Genomic DNA, 20,840 nt, shown 5'->3' with positions numbered 1-20,840 from the left:
TGTTTTATTTAAATAATTTAATCCCGAAGCTCTCTGGAAAGTATCGAAAGAAATTTTACAGTGAATTACATTGCGGTTGCGTGAATTTGAAGTGAAGTCAGTTTCCTCACCTGGAATTCACACCGTCGCCTTTGGCATGGAAAGAGGCGGCGGCGGACACAAGTCGTCCTCCAACTGCAAGGATCGTTGATCGCTCCTTTTTTGTTTCTGCAGAGCTTCGGAATTCTCTTCCTGTTCCTGTTCTCCGGGACTGTCATAACCATCCTTCCAGTATAAGAGGCCAAAAGGTCCCTTGCTTCCTTCCTTCCCCTATCTTTATGCAGCGTTTGCGGGCCTAGGCTAGAACAGGGCATCAGGCTTTCAGTCTCACTGATTTTTAATGGTAAATAACTCTTTCTTCCTCGGCTGCTCTCAGGTATAGAAAAACATATACATAAATAAGCATCAAGCTTGAAAATTATCCCCAAAATTCCTCTAAAAATCGAGTCCCTGTTCAATGAAAGATTGCGTCAGTCCTTCACTTTCATCCAGTGCCGTGTACTTGCCTCAGATGTGGTCGCGGGATATACGTGGGTGCACGGACTGGAGAGTGCGCATTGATTCCCACAGGTTATCTAATCCTAATCCTGAGCAATCAAATGTAAGAAATGATTCAAAAATTTGTATGACTTATATTGACAGCAAAGATTTTTCTGTCTTATGCCGAGTACATAACAACAATGACCTAAACATTTCAGAATCGATTATCACAAAAAAAAAAAAAAACTTTCGTTAGATGCTCAGACCTCCTCAACATATTTGTTTATATAGCCTATCACGGGCAACTGGGTTTCCACACTTTGTGCTCATAAGTTAGCCTCTGTCTTTCTTTCATATAGGTGGGTTATTTCAAGATTTTCAGGAATTCCTTTTGTCTTGGTGCTTCTGTGTATGAGTAAAGTGCTTAGTTTTAAGTAATTCCAAAAAAATTGTGAGCATTAATATCACATACCAGTAGCACATCGGAATACTATGCGATAACAGTATAAGGACATCTTCCAGAAGAGCTGTTATTATATGGCGTTATTGCAAAGTATTATATTTATATATATATATATATATATATATATATATATATATATATATATATATATATATATATATATATATATATATATATATATATATATATATATATATATAGATATATAGATATATATATATATATATATATCGATACATATATAGATAGATAGATAGATAAATAGATAGATACTTGTATAAATGCAATAACAGTCAGAGACAAGAGGAAAATTTAAGCTGAAAATATCAGCAAAAGGAAAGGTCGAGGAAATCGAAGGGTGAAATTGAACATCTTTATCTCAGTCGCCAGAAAGATTCTCCCAAAAGGAGATCGAAAAAGCAAATTGAAACTAACGAGCTTTTCATGGCTGGCTCTCTCTCTCTCTCTCTCTCTCTCTCTCTCTCTCTCTCTCTCTCTCTCTCTCTCTCTCTCTCTCTCTTACTAAACACACATACCCAGCACATAAGTTGATATGTATTCTTGCACTTAAAGATTAATGCATAGTTTCATCCAAGGAAACCGCAATTGATTGTAATTATTAATTTAGAACTGTATAAAAGGAGACAAAGAAACGACTAAAATTTAGTTTAGAGACAAATAGGTGAAAGGGGAAGCTATATGAAGGACTGCAAATTTTCAGTGATTTTAACCTAAAGAAAACAGACATCTTTCTTTCAAAAGTAGTAAAAGAGAAGAAATTCTCAAAGGCTGGCCAACCCTTCTTTGCATTTCCCGTGAGATCCCAGCTGCCTGGAATTAGCACCACCTGCACAAAGGCTCCAGCCGGGCACAATGGCCCGATTGGATTGTCTGTGTTCCTCCTCTGTGAGAATCACCTTCATTGTGTCACAAATTCGCGTAATTTATGTCAGAATTCGTTTTGCAAATACTTTTGCAAGTTTCTCGTAGTGTTAATCTGTAATTGTTACTTTTGTCTGTACTGTGATTCTGTCTTTTAATTTTCGGCTACATTCATTTAAGTGCTCTTTTCCCAAGCACCAGTTACATATCGTTCGTGATTACCGCAGGAATATTATTTGTACTTTTCATCGTGTTTTCTTCAGTTTTGAAATGAGTTTTGTGGTCCCATCCTCGGTATTGGGACATTTGACTTTCCAGGGATTATTCAGGCGACGAAGCTTGGCAGGAATTTCATCTTGTTCATGTCTCTGCCGTCAGCATGTCTCTCAAGCAGTTGAGTTTATCATGAGTCTCAGTAACAATGAAGATATTACATTGAAAAGTGCAATACCCTGTCTCTCCAGTTTGTCTCTTTTTAGGTTTTTTAATAACTTTATCAAACTCGTTCCCCATCTCATATTATGCTCTTTCCTTTTATCATTTTTCATATCACTAATTAAAACACTTTTCGAAGAACCGTTACTATTATGACAGAAGCTTTTAGAAGCTCAGATAATTTCCAGGACTTTCCGACATCAAAACTGATGACCTCAAGATAAAGGGAATCTGAAGATAACCAAGTTTCCGTTAGTAAACATAATTAGGGACGAGAGGAGCGGGACACATATGAGATAAGCTATTTATAATTAATTTCAGAAATTGATAAATCAATTCCTGGAAGAATGTACCTCATACTTTAATCTGTTTAATTTTTCTGTGAACGCTGATAAGATTTCAGGGCGATTCTTCTTCAAGGTGCAGTATTTTACAGTATTTTATTTCACGTGATGAAGCCAAACCAAGTCGAAATGCTTCTTAGGTGTGCGAATGAAACTTGGATTCCTGCCCCTTTTGAGTTCGGGGGAATTATAAGCATCCTACGGACCATTACAGCTGCAAAGAACTCATCCACATAAACAAGGTTCACGGTCGAAGTGACTTTGACTCTGCACCTGGCTACACTTTCAGATAAAAGTGAAATGGGTCGGCAGGGAATTTATAGACTTTCCTTCACGATGCTTTCTATACATCTCCGTACATAAGTCTCCCCAAGGCTTCTGGCTTAGTCCTGATATTTCGTTCCCAATTCCGTGTGAATGCGTTGCTTTATATACGATATCGACGACAGTTAGTACACTTGGAAAAGGAAACCTTTATGTACACAACTTCTTGATTTAAATTGATTTCTAAAAATTACAAGTAAACTTGGATAGTAAGTAGATATCTCTCCGCTCTTTCAGAATAAAGAATTTGAAATGATTTTGTTTTAGACGCATCTTCCGGAACGGTTTCCGTTTAGTGGAGACGTTTTTCTGTAAGTTACGAATGTCCAAGCTAAGTTACGGCGGCCAATTTACAGAAAATATATGATCTGAAAACTCGTCGCGGACGAATTCAGTGCGGAATGGTCGTTGGACATGAAGGTACACAATCTGTAGAGTTATAGCGCTTGAACAGATTTTAGACAACATTCTTGCTTTCACTGTTCATTTTACTATTTTGCCCTCTGCTTTAAGTAGGTATTATTATTATTTATATCAGATTTATCATTTGCACTTTTATTTCCCGAGGTAATTATTAATGGCTTTGGTCACATCTCTTCTTGTGTTCATGTCGTCTCTTTATTTGCTTTTCTCTCTGATCTTATTTGCTCTTTTTCTTTGTCGAGGAAAGAGGAATTCTCATTTTTCTGGTCTTCGAATTTCATTCTATTGTTTCATCCCGTTCCCACTCTGTATAAATATCCATGAAATATCCTCTCATTTAGATAAACCATAAGTGCTGACCTCCCTTCCAAGCATAGCGGGGTCGGTTCCCATCTGGAAAGGAGAACCTCCTCATTCATTTCCTTATGGATTTCAAGCACTTCGGAGGAAAGTATATCCAGTGGGTTATTATGACCTTTACAAGTGACTGTGATTTTACATAGATTGCTTTATAGTCATTTCAGTAAAAAGAATCTTTTTTCTCATAATTCGCACTTCATTTACATACAGAACTGATCTGACACGAATATAATTATTGATTATGAAAAGAAAATTGAAAAATGTTCGAGAAATTAAAATCGAACCCTCTCTTCACAGCATCAGTTAACCAGAATTTTATTGTGTTGCTGTTTCACTTTCTCTCTCTCTCTCTCTCTCTCTCTCTCTTTCTCTCTCTGTCCATAACCGCGCGTTTATGGTGGACAATCCCAACACGATCATTTCTATGGCAGGGAAGCAGGGGAGTGAGGCATTTCCTTCCCTTTTTCCTTTCCATATTTCTCTCCTATATTTCGGGGAACATTTGCCATTACAGAACACCTTCATATTTACCGGATGTCTCCCTCCTGCCTCCCTTGGGCCGATTTGTTGACCCTTTTCGCTTCATGCTGAAATGGCCAGACATAATGACGTCGTTACTGCCAGCTTCACTTTTCGCATATTTATTCCCACGCCAGGATCGCCTAACATCTGAAAGAAACTCTTTCCTGAAAACCCCTTTTGGGTTTCTGCTAACATAAGCATGAGTTACCACATAGCAGGCAGCTGATTGTATTGGGACGTAGCTTAAGTGCAACAGCACCCCTTAGAGCAAGTTGCTGGAGGCAAATGGCCTCTGTGAAATTATGCTGCTCGTATCTTTGCTGCTCTTTACCTTCCACAAATTTCAACTGATGACCAGCCTCCATTCACGTAGTTTTCGTCCAAGTATATATTGATGATGAAACAGATAAGATTAGGGATACAGGCAAGGAACTGAAATATCCTGCTGCATATTAGACAGTGCATTAGAAACGGCCAGAGACTGTAAAAATAGTTTGCTTCTACTACCATGTAATATAATAATAATAATAATAATAATAATAATAATAATAATAATAATAATAATAATAATAATGTGAAAGATATCCCCCCATCTTCTAAAGAATTTTGGAGGTAATGTCGCATTTAAGAACAATACAACAATGAAACATGTACGTATAAAGAACTCTCCCGACCGTACTAAAGTTGTTTATATAAAACTCCATGTTAGTCTTGTGACAACTTTTATCAGGGTCAAACTGGTAGAATACTGGAAAGGAGAACAGAACAGCATAAAAAAATATGTAAGATATGCACAGGCAAACACTGACATTTTTCTACATATCAGTGTGAATAATCATACTATCAACTGGGGAGGGTCAAAAGACAGCGTATTCTAATACGGCTCTGGTAAGGAGTATCATGGAATCTCATTTTACACAAGAAAGTTATGGCCATTATATGAGTATCAGTCAAGGCATGTATAAACTTGATCCTATAATTTCAAAGAAAATTTAAAAATGATTAAATTTTAAGGAGGGCGTTAGATGTGTATAGAAAGGTCACGAGCACTAATGAGGTTTTTCGCCCCTCCCGTCTGACATCTGCCAGGTGTGGATTTTTAGTCTCCAACAGGCTGTATGTTTGTCGGTACTGTCCCTTGAGTGGGTATTGTGACCACTAGCATTATTGAGTGTTGTCGCTTTCCCCTTTGACACCTGTCAGGTGTGGATTCGTAGCCTCAAACGGTCTCGTATGTTTATCCGTACTGTCTCTATAATATATAAATATATATATATATATATATATATATATATATATATATATATATATATATATATATATATATATATATATTATAAACTAAGCCTTAGCCTAGCCTGTTACAGCTTATAATAAGAACATTTAAGAAATATCAATCAATGAAGGAACGTGTAAAACTCAGATCACAAAATATAACAATTTAATAATAGAAATAAGCAATTACATTGACATTTACTTTAATAGAAAACAATTCGCAAGTTAAACCAATACAATTATACGAACCAATGAACGAACACAGACAAACAATCAAACACCTGAATTAAATATACCAACGAAACACAAAATAAAAGAAAACACACTGACTTACATTAATAGGAAGATGATTATCCTACACCGTGTATACAGAATATGTTGTCGTTAAGGTAGCCTGAGAGCGACTCTGCCTTCCTCAAAATATTACAAGCCAAAGTAAACTAAATGAACGACAAAGATACTTAAATGACGAACAGTAACGAAAAGATAAGATAGGCAAGGATACAAAAGGTCAAAACAGGAAAACAAGCGTTACAAACCTAGTGGTAAGAAGGAGTACCACTACAAGAATAAATATATACAAGTGACAATTACAGAGAACGGAGACATGGTATACATAATATCACACTCCTCCCCGTTGAAGAAATGGCCTATCAGGACATTATAAGGATCATGAAGAGTATTCCAGAAGACTATCAGGAGTCCATGTGGGTACGAGACAGGGCATCCGCAATGCAGTTCTTAGTTCCTTTGATGTAGTGGATGGTTAGGTCAAAGTTTTGCAGAAACAAAGACCATCTGAAAATACGTTGATTTGTTAACCTCGCTCGTCCGAGAAAGGTTAGTGGGTTATGGTCCGTAAAGATGGTGATCGGATGTTGGATGAGAAATATATTTCATATTTCTGCAAGGTTAGGATGATTGCCAGCAGCTCCTTTTCTACGGTCGCATAGGAACGTTGGTGTTTTTTGAGTTTGCAGGAATAGTAGCTAACAGGATGCAACATCTGTGTGTCACCGCTCTTCTGCATCAAGACAGCACCAATGCCAGTATCACAGGCGTCAATCTGTATGATAAAAGGTTGAGCAAGATCAGGAGCAACAAGGACAGGATTAGAGCAAAGTATATTCTTTAGTTGATCGAGAAAGCTTGTTGACAATTAGAAGACCATACAAATTTATTTTGGGGCTGGTGAGGTCAATCAAGGAGTGGCTACTATACTATAATTTTTACAGAATTTCCTGTAATAGGAGGTCATGCCTAGAAATCTTAAAAGATTTTCCTATTTCTTGGGACAGGGAACTCAACAATAGCAGTGATATTTTCATCTTTGGAACAATTTCTCCGCTACCACCCTATGATGTGACCTAAATACCTAACCTTCCCTTTACCAAATGAAGATTTTCCTAGGTGAATAGTAAGTCCAGACTCCTGAAGACGACCAAACAATGCTTTTAGTCGATGGATGTGCCCATCCAAGGTGTCAGATGTCACAACAATATCGTCGATGTACACATATGTACCATCAAGATCCTGAATTACACTATTCACCAAGCGCTGGAAGGTGCCGGAGCATTGGTTAAACCAAATGGAAGCCTCTCAGTGGAATAATCCAAAGGGGGTTATGAAGGCAGATATTTGCTTTGTTTCATCTGTAAGTGGAATCTGATAATATCCACGCAATAGATCGATCTGTGATAAATATTTGCATTACCAATGGCATCTAAAATGTCATCAATCCTTGGTAATGGATAGCTATCTTTGATAGTAACATTGTTTATTTGGCGAAAGTCAGTGCATAACCTTACTTTACCGTTTGGTTTTGGAACTAAAAGACATGGTGACGCCCAAGCTGATGTGCTTCTAGTTGCCAGTCCATTCTTCAGTAAATACGATACTTCCTCCTTCATCCGTTGCTGCTTTTCCAGGCTGGTCCTGTAATAGTGTTGACGAATTGGTCGTGTACCCGGCTGTAATTCAATGTCGTGTTCAGCATCGCTGCAACGTTGAGGCACATCCCCACATATACTCTTGTATTTGTGGAATAATTCTGCTAGCTGGCTCCTCTGCTTTCGGGGTAGATGCTGTAAATATACTAGAATATTCTGCAATATTTCCTGGTTAGCAGAGTCTGTCCAAGAAACAAAAATCATTAGAGTGATATAAATCTGCCTCTATGTGGCAATGGAGTTTTACTTTGGTGTGCTGATGCATTATATTTCTTAGAATCTAATACATTAGAGTCTGATAGACAATGCAAAAGCAACTGGAGGATTACCATGATATTTCTTGATGAGATTTATATGAACTAATTGGGTTGACTTTCTTCTGTCTGAGTACGGATTATACAATTATTATTATTGACACATTTCTGAATTATATAAGGACCAGAAAATTTATATTGAGAGGAGAACTAGGAGTAGGGAAATATACAAGTACAAAATCCCCTTCTTTAAACTTACGAACTTTAGTTTTTGGATCAAAATACCCCTTCATCGCATCTGACTACTTGTTGTTATTAAATGCAAAATTATGGACTTTCTCAAAATTACATTTCAATTTATCGACATACTGTCCTACAGTTACGTTATCTAAGGTATCATTGTTCAACATTTTATCTTTAAGTACTTGTAGTGGCCCCAACTTTATGTCCAAATAACATCTCAAACGGTGAGATGATACCTAAGGAATCATTAGGGACTTCTCTAATTACAAATAATATTAAGTCTAAATTCTCATCCCAGTCTGTTCCAGTCTCCATACAAAATTTTCAAGTAATGATTTTAAGGTCTGATGGTGTCTTTCAAGATCACCTTGTGATTGTGGGTGATATGGTGATGCAAGAGTATGTTTTACATTAAATTCCTTTAAAGTTTCATTGAAAAGGTCACTTGTGAAATTAGTACCCTGATCGCTCTGTATTTCTTTCTGGAATCCATATGGTGAAAACTTTAAGGAGGTGTTTCACAATATTTCTAGCACAAATGTTACCAAGGGAATTGCAATAGGTATCTAGTGGTTGGACAAAGTATAGTCAAAATATATTGATTACCTTTTTAGTTTTTGGCAATGGGCCTACACAATCAATTATGACTTTACTGAAAGGTTCGTGTGGTATTACAATTGGTATGAGGGGTGCTTTTGGAATTACTCGTTAGGTTTTCCAACTACTTGACAGACATGACACTCTTAACAAATTCAATTACATCATGTTTCATACCTGGCCAAAAGAAATCATTAGCTATACGGTTGTAAGTCTTGACACTCCTAAATGGGAATCTGCTTGATGAGCAACACTCAAAATATTCTACGTAAAGTTAATGGTACTACAAGTTGTTCTTTATTAGCCCAGGTATCATTAGATGACAGCTTTCTAGGTCGGTACAGCCTAAACAGGACTCCTTTATCAAAGTAATAGCCAGGTACCTTACCTTCCTTAGTGGAAGCTTGTTTAAGTGCATTAGTTAAAGTTGCATCTGCTCGTTGTAAGTTTATCAAATCAGAATTAGTACAGGGAATGTTTGTCTTTACTATATCTGGGACATCTTCATTCACAGCTTGTTTGGCTTTTGCCCTAGTTACGACACCAACAAAATTCTCAGTCTGGTCACATTGATCGGTCTCTACTTCCTCAATGTCATTTTCACCTAAGTCACTAATGAAATTATTTTCTTTAATTACATGTTCAAAGATATCCAAGTCATTAGAGTTATTATCCAGTGGCTGATTATACAAAATAAGGTTAGGTAAAGTTAGTTGACTAGCTAAATCATTCCCAAGTAATACTTGAACATCATGTACAGGAATGGTGTGTTGATAACAGCAATCTTTACTTTACAGATACATATTCACAGTTTAAATTGAGCTCTGCTAAAGACAAACTGTTAGTGTGACTTAAATCCCTAACTAGTACCTTTTCATCAAGCAAAGAAATTGTAGGCACTGCGCTATGTAAAATCATGCTTTGGGTTGACCAGTATCACGTAAGATTCTTACTTTAACAGGAGTATCATTGGGAATTGTTACTGTACCCTCTGAAATATAATTAGCAAACAAGGCATCACTTTCAGGCGTACTACAATGCATAGTTCCTTTACCTTTTACGCTAAATTTATCATCTTTATATTTACCAACCTCGGGGTAGGACAGCTGAGAGCCAAAACTTAGATTTCTTACAGGTTGGGTTTTACATTCATTTATGTCATGACCTTGTTGTTTACAATATGAACAATGTTTAACACCTCTTTCTCACCACTGAACCTCGTTGCTTTGCCTTGCTTTACAAAACATCTCAGTACCTTGGTGTGTTTTGTGTATCAAGAAAAAATGGTCAGCTAACATAGCAGATTTCTTTAAATCCTCTTCCTCGCGGTCAGCAATATGCATTCTAATATTTTGTGGCAGTTTTCTCATGAATTCTTCAGTCACAATCAGGTTAATGAGTTCCTCAAAATTATTAACATTGGCAGCCTTAAGCCATTTATGAAATAATCTTAGTTTTCATTTGCAAATTCATACCAAGTTTGAGCATTTGATTTAATGTATTGTCTAAATCTTTGTCTAAGACCCTCGGCAGTTACCATGTATGCATCTAAAATAGCTTGCTTTAACTACTGTATAATTTCTTTCCCCTACCAAATTACTAAACCACTATAGCAGCTTACCCTGGACTTTGGATTTAAGTAACTAAACCCATTGATCTATTGGCCATTTCATATTTGTGGCAATATCTTCTGAAATTACGGAAAAAGGAATCTACATCGGTTTCTGTAAATTCAGGACTAACTTTAAACTCTTAGTCAAGTCAAACTTGGAGTGGTTGATTAGATTCTAGGTCCATTAGTCTTCTATGTTGTTCTATACTAATCCTACTTCTTTCAATTTCCATATTCTGAGTTAGACTAGTTCATGATCTAATCTAGCTTTCTCATTTCTAGGTCATACCTTTTCCTTTCTTTATCTATGGCCAACTTTTTGTCTTTCTCTCATTATCTACCCTCTAACTTTTGTCTTCCTGCTTCTAACTTTACTTGTTCTAACTGTATGGCTAACTTAATAAAGCTCAACGTCTGAGCTTTCTTCTTAGCACTCAGGAATTCCCCTAGCCTCAAATTCTTCTACAATTCTCCTCTATAATATATTCTAAAATGGCATTTTTTATGTCATTTTTCCTGTCTCTTGAACTAGCAGTTACTTTAAACTTATCTGCCAAAGCCAACAATTCACTCTTTTTAGCATATACTATAGTGTTGAGTTTTCCCTTAGGGTCACTGAAAAATGCGTCTACTGAAAAACATTGCGACTGAAAATCCACAAGAGAACGTAGCAAAGTCAACGAGAAGTGTTCCCAATAGCATAAACAATTACAGAATACGTAATATATATCACGTGATGTAATACTGAACTATTCTTACATTATGCAAGTCGGGTAAGAATAAATAATTATAATTACATTGGTACGAAGAAAAAAATGAAAATACTTGGATGCTTGATAAAGTAGTAAATATAATTGACGGTACAAAAATTGTACGAATGAAGCGATATGAAAAGCAATAATACTTAGATGCTTCGAATAGCGTAGATACGGAAATGTCAGGCCAGGCAAACTCCAAACCTACTCTATTACACGGCGCTAAGGTAATATGATGCCATGATGTCATAAAGACGAAGTTTCAAATAATATTTCTCCCAAAACTATTTGAAACAAGGAACCAAATGTAAATGAACTCGGTTACTTTACATTAACTTAGATACAACCGCAGCTATAATAGCGATGTCCGAAAACATGAATTGAATGACTTAAATGTCGAGAGAAATCGCTATAAGATAAATAGGAGAAAAGAACCCACGCAACATACTGTAATAGATCTATTCGATAATCACAATGTATACAAATTTAAATTATCGTACGTTGGAACATTCACGGTGACTTAACTGTCAGTACTTTGGTAGTTTAATCAGGTGTGTTTACTTGTTTAAGATCCCGACAGGCCCCCAATTATTATAAACTGCCTTAGCCTAGCCTGTTACAGTTTATAATAAGAACATTTAAGAAATATCAATCAATGAAGGAACGTGTAAAACTCAGATCACAAAATATAACAATTTAATAATAGAAAATAAGCAATTACATTGACATTTACTTTAATAGAAAACAATTCGCAAGTTAAACCAATACAATTATACCACGAACCAATGAACGAACACAGACAAACAATCAAACACCTGAATTAAATATACCAACGAAACACAAAATAAAAGAAACACACTGACTTACATTAATAGGAAGATGATTATCCTACACCGTGTATACAGAATATGTTGTCGTTAAGGTAGCCTGAGAGCGACTCTGCCTTCCTCAAAATATTACAAGCCAAAGTAAACTAAATGAACGACAAAGATACTTTAAATGACGAACAGTAACGAAAAGATAAGATAGGCAAGGGATACAAAGGTCAAAACAGGAAAAACAAGCGTTACAAACCTAGTGGTAAGAAGGAGTACCACTACAAGAATAAATATATACAAGTGACAATTACAGAGAACGGAGACATGGTATACATAATATCACACTCCTCCCCGTTGAAGAAATGGCCTATCAGGACATTATAAGGATCATGAAAGTATTCCAGAAGACTATCAGAGTCCATGTGGGTACGAGACAGGGCATAAAATAAATGCAGTTCTTAGTTCCTTTGATGTAGTGGATGGTTAGGTCAAAAGTTTTGCAGAAACAAAGACCATCTGAAAATACGTTGATTTGTTAACCTCGCTCGTCCGAGAAAGGTTAGTGGGTTATGGTCCGTAAAGATGGTGATCGGGATGTTGGATGAGAAATATATTTCATATTTCTGCAAGGTTAGGATGATTGCCAGCAGCTCCTTTTCTACGGTCGCATAGGAACGTTGGTGTTTTTGAGTTTGCAGGAATAGTAGCTAACAGGATGCAACATCTGTGTGTCACCGCTCTTCTGCATCAAGACAATACCAATGCCAGTATCACAGGCGTCAATCTGTATGATAAAAGGTTGAGCAAGATCAGGAGCAACAAGGACAGGATTAGAGCAAAGTATATTCTTTAGTTGATCGTAAAGCTTGTTGACAATTAGAAGACCATACAAATTTATTTTGGGGCTGGTAAAGGTCAATCAAAGGAGTGGCTACTATACTATAATTTTTACAGAATTTCCTGTAATAGGAGGTCATGCCTAGAAATCTTAAAAGACTTTTCCTATTTCTTGGGACAGGGAACTCAACAATAGCAGTGATATTTTCATCTTTTAACAATTTCTCCGCTACCTATGATGTGACCTAAATACCTAACCTTCCCTTTACCAAATGAAGATTTTCCTAGGTGAATAAGTAAGTCCAGACTCTGAAGACGACCAAACAATGCTTTTAGTCGATGGATGTGCCCATCCAAGGTGTCAGATGTCACAACAATATCGTCGATGTACACATATGTACCATCAAGATCCTGAATTACACTATTCACCAAGCGCTGGAAGGTGCCGGGAGCATTGGTTAAACCAAATGGAAGCCTCTCATAGTGGAATAATCCAAGGGGGTTATGAAGGCAGATATTTGCTTTGCTCTATCTGTAAAGTGGAATCTGATAATATCCACGCAATAGATCGATCTGTGATAAATATTTGGCATTACCAATGGCATCTAAAATGTCATCAATCCTTGGTAATGGATAGCTATCTTTGATAGTAACATTGTTTATTTGAAAGTCAGTGCATAACCTTACTTTACCGTTTGGTTTTGGAACTAAAAGACATGGTGAAATTAATTAAGCTGATGTGCTTCTAGTTGCCAGTCCATTCTTCAGTAAATACGATACTTCCTCCTTCATCCGTTGCTGCTTTTCCAGGCTGGTCCTGTAATAGTGTTGACGAATTGGTCGTGTACCCGGCTGTAATTCAATGTCGTGTTCAGCATCGCTGCAACGTTGAGGCACATCCCCACATATACTCTTGTATTTGTGGAATAATTCTGCTAGCTGGCTCCTCTGCTTTCGGGGTAGATGCTGTAAATATACTAGAATATTCTGCAATATTTCCTGGTTATCAAGTCTGTCAATAAAACAAAATCATTAGAGTGATATAAATCTGCCTCATGTGGCAATGGAGTTTTACTTTGGTGTGCTGATGCATTATATTTCTTAGAATCTAATACATTAGAGTCTGATAGACAATGCAAAGCAACTGAGGATTACCATGATATTTCTTGATGAGATTTACATGAACTAATTGGGTTGACTTTCTTCTGTCTGGAGTACGGATTATACAATTATTATTATTGACACATTTCTGAATTATATAAGGACCAGAAAATTTATATTGGAGAGGAGAACTAAAAAGTAGGGAATATACACAAGTACAAAATCCTTCTTTAAACTTATGAACTTTAGTTTTTGGATCAAAATACTCCTTCATCGCATCTTGACTACTTGTTAAAATTATTAAATGCAAAATTATGGACTTTCTCAAAATTACATTTCAATTTATCGACATACTGTAAATACAGTTACGTTATCTAAGGTATCATTGTTCAACATTTTATCTTTAAAGTACTTGTAGTGGTATAACTTTATGTCCAAATAACATCTCAAACGGTGACATACCTAAGGAATCATTAGGGACTTCTCTAATTACAAATAATATTAAGTCTAAATTCTCATCCCAGTCTGTTCCAGTCTCCATACAAAATTTTCAAGTAATGATTTTAAGGTCTGATGGTGTCTTTCAAGATCACCTTGTGATTGTGGGTGATATGGTGATGCAAGAGTATGTTTTACATTAAATTCCTTTAAAAAATTTCATTGAAAAGGTCACTTGTGAAATTAGTACCCCGATCGCTCTGTATTTCTTTCAGGGAATCCATAAGTGGTGAAAACTTTAAGGAGGTGTTTCACAATATTTCTAGCACAAATGTTACCAAGGGGAATTGCAATAGGGTATCTAGTGGTTGGACAAAGTATAGTCAAAATATATTGATTACCTTTTTTAGTTTTTGGCAATGGGCCTACACAATCAATTATGACTTTACTGAAAGGTTCGTGTGGTATTACAATTGGTATGAGGGGTGCTTTTGGAATTACCTCGTTAGGTTTTCCAACTACTTGACAGACATGACACTCTTTAACAAATTCAATTACATCATGTTTCATACCTGGCCAAAAGAAATCATTAGCTATACGGTTGTAAGTCTTTGACACTCCTAAATGGGAATCTGCTTGATGAGCAACACTCAAAATATTCTTACGTAAAGTTAATGGTACTACAAGTTGTTCTTTATTAGCCCAGGTATCATTAGATGACAGCTTTCTAGGTTGGTACAGCCTAAACAGGACTCCTTTATCAAAGTAATAGCCAGGTACCTTACCTTCCTTAGTGGAAGCTTGTTTAAGTGCATTAGTTAAAGTCGCATCTGCTCGTTGTAAGTTTATCAAATCAGAATTAGTACAGGGAATGTTTGTCTTTACTATATCTGGGACATCTTCATTCACAGCTTGTTTGGCTTTTGCCCTAGTTACGACACCAACAAAATTCTCAGTCTGGTCACATTGATCGGTCTCTACTTCCTCAATGTCATTTTCACCTAAGTCACTAATGAAATTATTTTCTTTAATTACATGTTCAAAGATATCCAAGTCATTAGAGTTATTATCCAGTGGCTGATTATACAAAATAAGGTTAGGTAAAGTTAGTTGACCAGCTAAATCATTCCCAAGTAATACTTGAACATCATGTACAGGGAATGGTGTGTTGATAACAGCAATCTTTACTTTACCAGATACATATTCACAGTTTAAATTGAGCTCTGCTAAAGACAAACTGTTAGTGTGACTTAAACCCTAACTAGTACCTTTTCATCAAGCAAAGAAATTGTAGGCACTGCGCTATGTAAAATCATGCTTTGGGTTGACCCAGTATCACGTAAGATTCTTACTTTAACAGGAGTATCATTGGGGAATTGTTACTGTACCCTCTGAAATATAATTAGCAAACAAGGCATCACTTTCAGGCGTACTACAATGCATAGTTCCTTTACCTTTTACGCTAAATTTACTGTCTTTATATTTACCAACCTCGGTAGGACAGCTGAGAGCCAAAAACTTAGATTTCTTACAGGTTGTTTTTACATTCATTTATGTCATGACCTTGTTGTTTACAATATGAACAATAAATTTAACACCTCTTTCTCACCACTGAACCCCGTTGCTTTGCCTTGCTTTTTAAAAACATCTCAGTACCTTGGTGTGTTTTTTGTGTATCAAGAAAAAATGGTCAGCTAACATAAGATTTCTTTAAATCCTCTTCCTCATGGTCAGCAATGAAAATATGCATTCTAATATTTTGTGGCAGTTTTCTCATGAATTCTTCAGTCACAATCAGGTTAATGAGTTAAAAAAATTATTAACATTAGCAGCCTTAAGCCATTTATGAAATAATCTTAGTTTTTCATTTGCAAATTCATACCAAGTTTGAGCATTTGATTTAATGTATTGTCTAAATCTTTGTCTAAGACCCTCGGCAGTTACCATGTATGCATCTAAAATAGCTTGCTTAACTACTGTATAATTTCTTTCCCCTACCAAATTACTAACCACTATAGCAGCCTTACCCTGGACTTTGGATTTAAGTAACCAAACCCATTGATCTATTGGCCATTTCATATTTGTGGCAATATCTTCGAAAATAAATAAAAAGGAATCTACATCGGTTTCTGTAAATTCAGGGACTAACTTTAAACTCTTAGTCAAGTCAAACTTGAGTGGTTGATTAGATTCTAGGTCCATTAGTCTTCTATGTTGTTCTATACTAATCCTACTTCTTTCAATTTCCATATTCTGAGTTAGACTAAGCTTCATGATCTAATCTAGCTTTTCTCCATTTCTAGGTCATACCTTTTCCTTTCTTTATCTATGGCCAACTTTTGTCTTTCTCTCTCATTATCTACCTCTAACTTTTGTCTTCCTGCTTCTAACTTTACTTGTTCTAACTGTATGGCTAACTTAATAAGCTCAACGTCTGAGCTTTCTTTCTTAGCACTCAGGAATTCCCTAGCCTCGCGTTCTTCTACAATTTCCTCCTCTATAATATATTCTAAATGGCATTTTTATGTCATTTTTCCTGTCTCTGAACTAGCAGTTACTTTAAACTTATCTGCCAAAGCCAACAATTCACTCTTTTTAGCATAAACTATAGTGTTGAGTTTTAAATAGGGTCACTGAAAAATGCGTCTACTGAAAACATTGCGACTGAAAATCCACAAGAGAACGTAGCAAAGTCAACGAGAAGTGTTCCCAATAGCATAAACAATTACAGAATACGTAATATATATCACGTGATGTAATACTGAACTATTCTTACATTATGCAAGTCGGTAAGAATAAATAATTATAATTACTGGTACGAAGAAAAAAAAAAAAAATGAAAATACTTGGATGCTTCGATAAAGTAGTAAATATAATTGACGGTACAAAATTGTACGAATGAAGCGATATGAAAAGCAATAATAATTAGATGCTTCGAATAGCGTAGATACGGAAATGTCAGGCCAGGCAAACTCCAAACCTACTCTATTACACGGCGCCAAGGTAATATGATGCCATGATGTCATAAAGACGAAGTTTCAAATAATATTTCTCCCAAAACTATTTGAAACAAGGCGAACCAATGTAAATGAACTCGGTTACTTTCTACATTAACTTAGATACAAAACGCAGCTATAATAGCGATGTCCGAAAACATGAATTGGAATGACTTAAATGTCGAGAGAAATCGCTATAAGATAAATAGGAGAAAAGAACCCACGCAACATACTGTAATAGATCTATTCGATAATCACAATGTATACAAATTTAAATTATCGTACGTTGGAACATTCACGGTGACTTAACTGTCAGTACTTTTTGGTAGTTTAATCAGGTGTGTTTACTTGTTTAAGATCCGGTCAATCCCAATTATTATAAACTAAGCCTTAAAGCCTAGCCTGTTACAGCTATAATAAGAACATTTAAGAAATATCAATCAATGAAGGAACGTGTAAAACTCAGATCACAAAATATAACAATTTAATAATAGAAATAAGCAATTACATTGACATTTACTTTAATAGAAAACAAAAAATAAGTTAAACCAATACAATTATACGAACCAATGAACGAACACAGACAAACAATCAAACACCTGAATTAAATATACCAACGAAACACAAAATAAAAGAAAACACACTGACTTACATTAATAGGAAGATGATTATCCTACACCGTGTATACAGAATATGTTGTCGTTAAGGTAGCCTGAGAGCGACTCTGCCTTCCTCAAAATATTACAACAAAGTAAACTAAATGAACGACAAAGATACTTAAATGACGAACAGTAACAAAAAGATAAGATAGGCAAGGATACAAAAGGTCAAAACAGGAAAACAAGTTGTTACAAACCTAGTGGTAAGAAAAATAACTACAAGAATAAATATATACAAGTGACAATTATAAAGAGAACGGAGACATGGTATAAAATAATATCACAATATATATAAATATATATAAATAAAAATATATATATATATATATATATATATATAAATATATAAAATTTCTACTATGCATCAGACCTCCGTTAATGGCTTAGAAATAAAAGTCAAAACCGGTCAGGGGCTACGGAAATCTCTTAATTTTCACCTGTGGCGATGATATATATAAATATGTATATGTATATATATATATATATATATATATATATATAAATATATAAATATGTGTGTGTGTGTGTGTGTGTGTGTGTGTGTGTACTGTAATAAATATATATATATATATATATATATATATATATATATATATATATATATATATATATATATATATATATATAAAATACACCTAATTTACTTGAAATGGGCGGCGCCAGAGGGTGCAACTTTTTGGTCTCTCAGCCAGTCTTTAGATGTGAGATTGCTAGCCTCGCTTCATTTTTCTTAACCTCAGCAGACTCGATGCCTGTTTGCAGCTGGATGGACAAGGCAGGGGTTGGGGGGGGTGGGGTGGGAGCAGTAGATCGGGACCTATCCTCAAACCTTGCAAACATGAGACAAACTCTGCACCGCTCAGCCACAAGTACCACTGAGCTGATTGCGCTTTCCAGCGGTGGTCCTTACGCCCTTATTATCTTTAAAAGCATTAAATTTAAATGTAAAAAACATACAGCTTTATTCGTACCGTACGAAAGTTCAAAGTCTGTAATTCCTTAAAACGCACTGCCTTTAGTTTTACTCGCAAACATTTTCCTTTTAAAACTGGGCATCGCAAGAAACCAGGATGCTTTTTGTAAACAGATGATTCGTCTCAAGACAAAGGCTGATGGAAGGACAGATTGTTTTCAGAATCAACCTCAGGAACAACAAAGAGACGAAAATTCCTCTTCTTAAACAAAGTTTCTCTCTCTCTCTTTTTTTTCTCTCTCTCTCTCTTTCTCTCTCTCTCTCTCTCTAGTCTGTGAAATAGATTCTGAATCTATTAACTAGAATGGAGCTGAGGGATAGAGAGAGGTAGAGAAAGATAGAGAGTTAGGGAGAGAAAAGAACAATAAGAAAGGGAGAGACACACAAATACAAGGAGAGAGAGAGCGAGAGAAGGAGAGCCATTTGAATCCTCTTTAATAAAAGTTGGAATGGAATACCTCCTTGGAACTTCTATTTCTGCCTCCAACATTGTCTCATCGTCATTAAATGTTTTATCCCCTCTTCTCTCGAAACTTGCGACGGAATTCTTTGGAAGCCGCCAGCTTGGTTGGCCTCAACTGCAGATAATTATTATTTCTTCTTAAAAAAGCATCAAGATTTTACGGATAAATAAATATATATATATATATATATATATATATATATATATATATATATATATATATATATATATATATATATATATATATATATATATATATATACTCGTATATATGGGTCGTGTTTATTTTTAATGTTTTACGGCTGGTAAAAGCAATAAATAATTATCGTTTTTTCAGATTTCTGGAGTCGACTGACCTCATCACCCACACCGGAACGTATATCTTACGGCTTTTCGGACTCCGCTAGTAACCATTTTTCTTTCAAAATGAAGAGGTAAGGAACTTGGGGGGCGGGGGATCTCTTCTGGCGTACGGTAGAGTTTGTCTACCGTACGTCAAGAGGGGCTTGTACCAAAAAAAAAGTGATTAATAAATAAATCATGTTATTAGTTTTCCTGGTACTAATAAAATTTTATGCATCTAAGATAGTTTTCATTCAAAATGGATTAAAAGCTTTGTCTTTTGGGATTTAGTAAAGAAATCAATGCTGTAAATTTTTAGTGTCAGTGTTCAGTATTCGGAGCATAGAATTTCTGAATGGAAAAAGCAATTTTGCCAGTCTTAGATTGTAAAGGTTTCTTGGATTGATAGTTAACTATTATTAACAACTAATAATTTCCTCTTCTTGCAGGCTCTGCTGGACTTCCTAACCTTGAAGAACTCAAGTAACTAAATGGTGTTCTTGGGAGAACTAGCCTAACAACAGTAAAATGTGAAATAATACGTCTTTTATCAAGTTTTCACAGCTGTCTTCCAGATAGAGATTTATTGTCATGCTGAACATTCTTTCCTACAGACAATAATATGACAGAATTTACAGTTATATTCACCTTAACTGCTGGATCAAGGATAGTTCCAAAGAACAGATATTTTCCCAACATCATAGTCATTTCAAATATCTGCTCCAAAGTCTGATCAGCAGCATGAACAAAGATGCCTGAATCAGGTGCACACAAGATCTGAGGGCTACAGTTGGTATTAAACGGAGACGACCCAAGTTCTTCGATGAAGCCAATGCCAATGGCAGTAGCAAGTGAAAAAAATTAAAATCGTGGCTTCAAGATATTTTCGATTCAATGCCACTTATTGCTGTAAATGAACAAATCCTTGATCGTTCAATGCCGTACGATGAAAATCATTCAAAATGGATAGCATAGGCGTATTATTCGGCTAAATGCTACAGTTGCTTACGACGGCTGAAATGTCTCTTTACGATAACCAACTGCATGGACTAGGTGTCAAAATTTATATGAACACATCCTACAATGATGAAAACTTCCCGAACTCATAAACAGCACATGCAGCAGTGGATACTAAGAGAAGCATTACTGACAGGAATGAACGCTGAAAATTTGATTGACAAACATGGTAAGCAGTGGTATTTTGGTACAAAGTAAAGACACCTGTTTTCTCCAAATTATATCTGTTATCAAAAAAA

The 20,840-nt window shown here is 35.7% G+C and overlaps 1 long non-coding RNA gene across 2 annotated transcripts in view; it reads left to right on the top strand.

Moving 5' to 3' along the window:
- Positions 1-20,840, top strand: part of LOC136831451 (uncharacterized) — a 132,277-nt gene that overhangs the window by 55,916 nt on the left and 55,521 nt on the right. For both annotated transcript variants that reach the window (XR_010850884.1, XR_010850883.1), the window contains exons 7-8: positions 19,580-19,676; positions 20,034-20,770. This is a non-coding gene — a long non-coding RNA (uncharacterized lncRNA). The remainder of the gene's footprint in view (positions 1-19,579; positions 19,677-20,033; positions 20,771-20,840) is intronic.

Source organism: Macrobrachium rosenbergii, chromosome 48, assembly GCF_040412425.1.
Source record: "Macrobrachium rosenbergii isolate ZJJX-2024 chromosome 48, ASM4041242v1, whole genome shotgun sequence".
Lineage (NCBI taxonomy): Eukaryota > Metazoa > Arthropoda > Malacostraca > Decapoda > Palaemonidae > Macrobrachium > Macrobrachium rosenbergii.
This window is presented reverse-complemented; position numbering and strand designations above follow the sequence as displayed.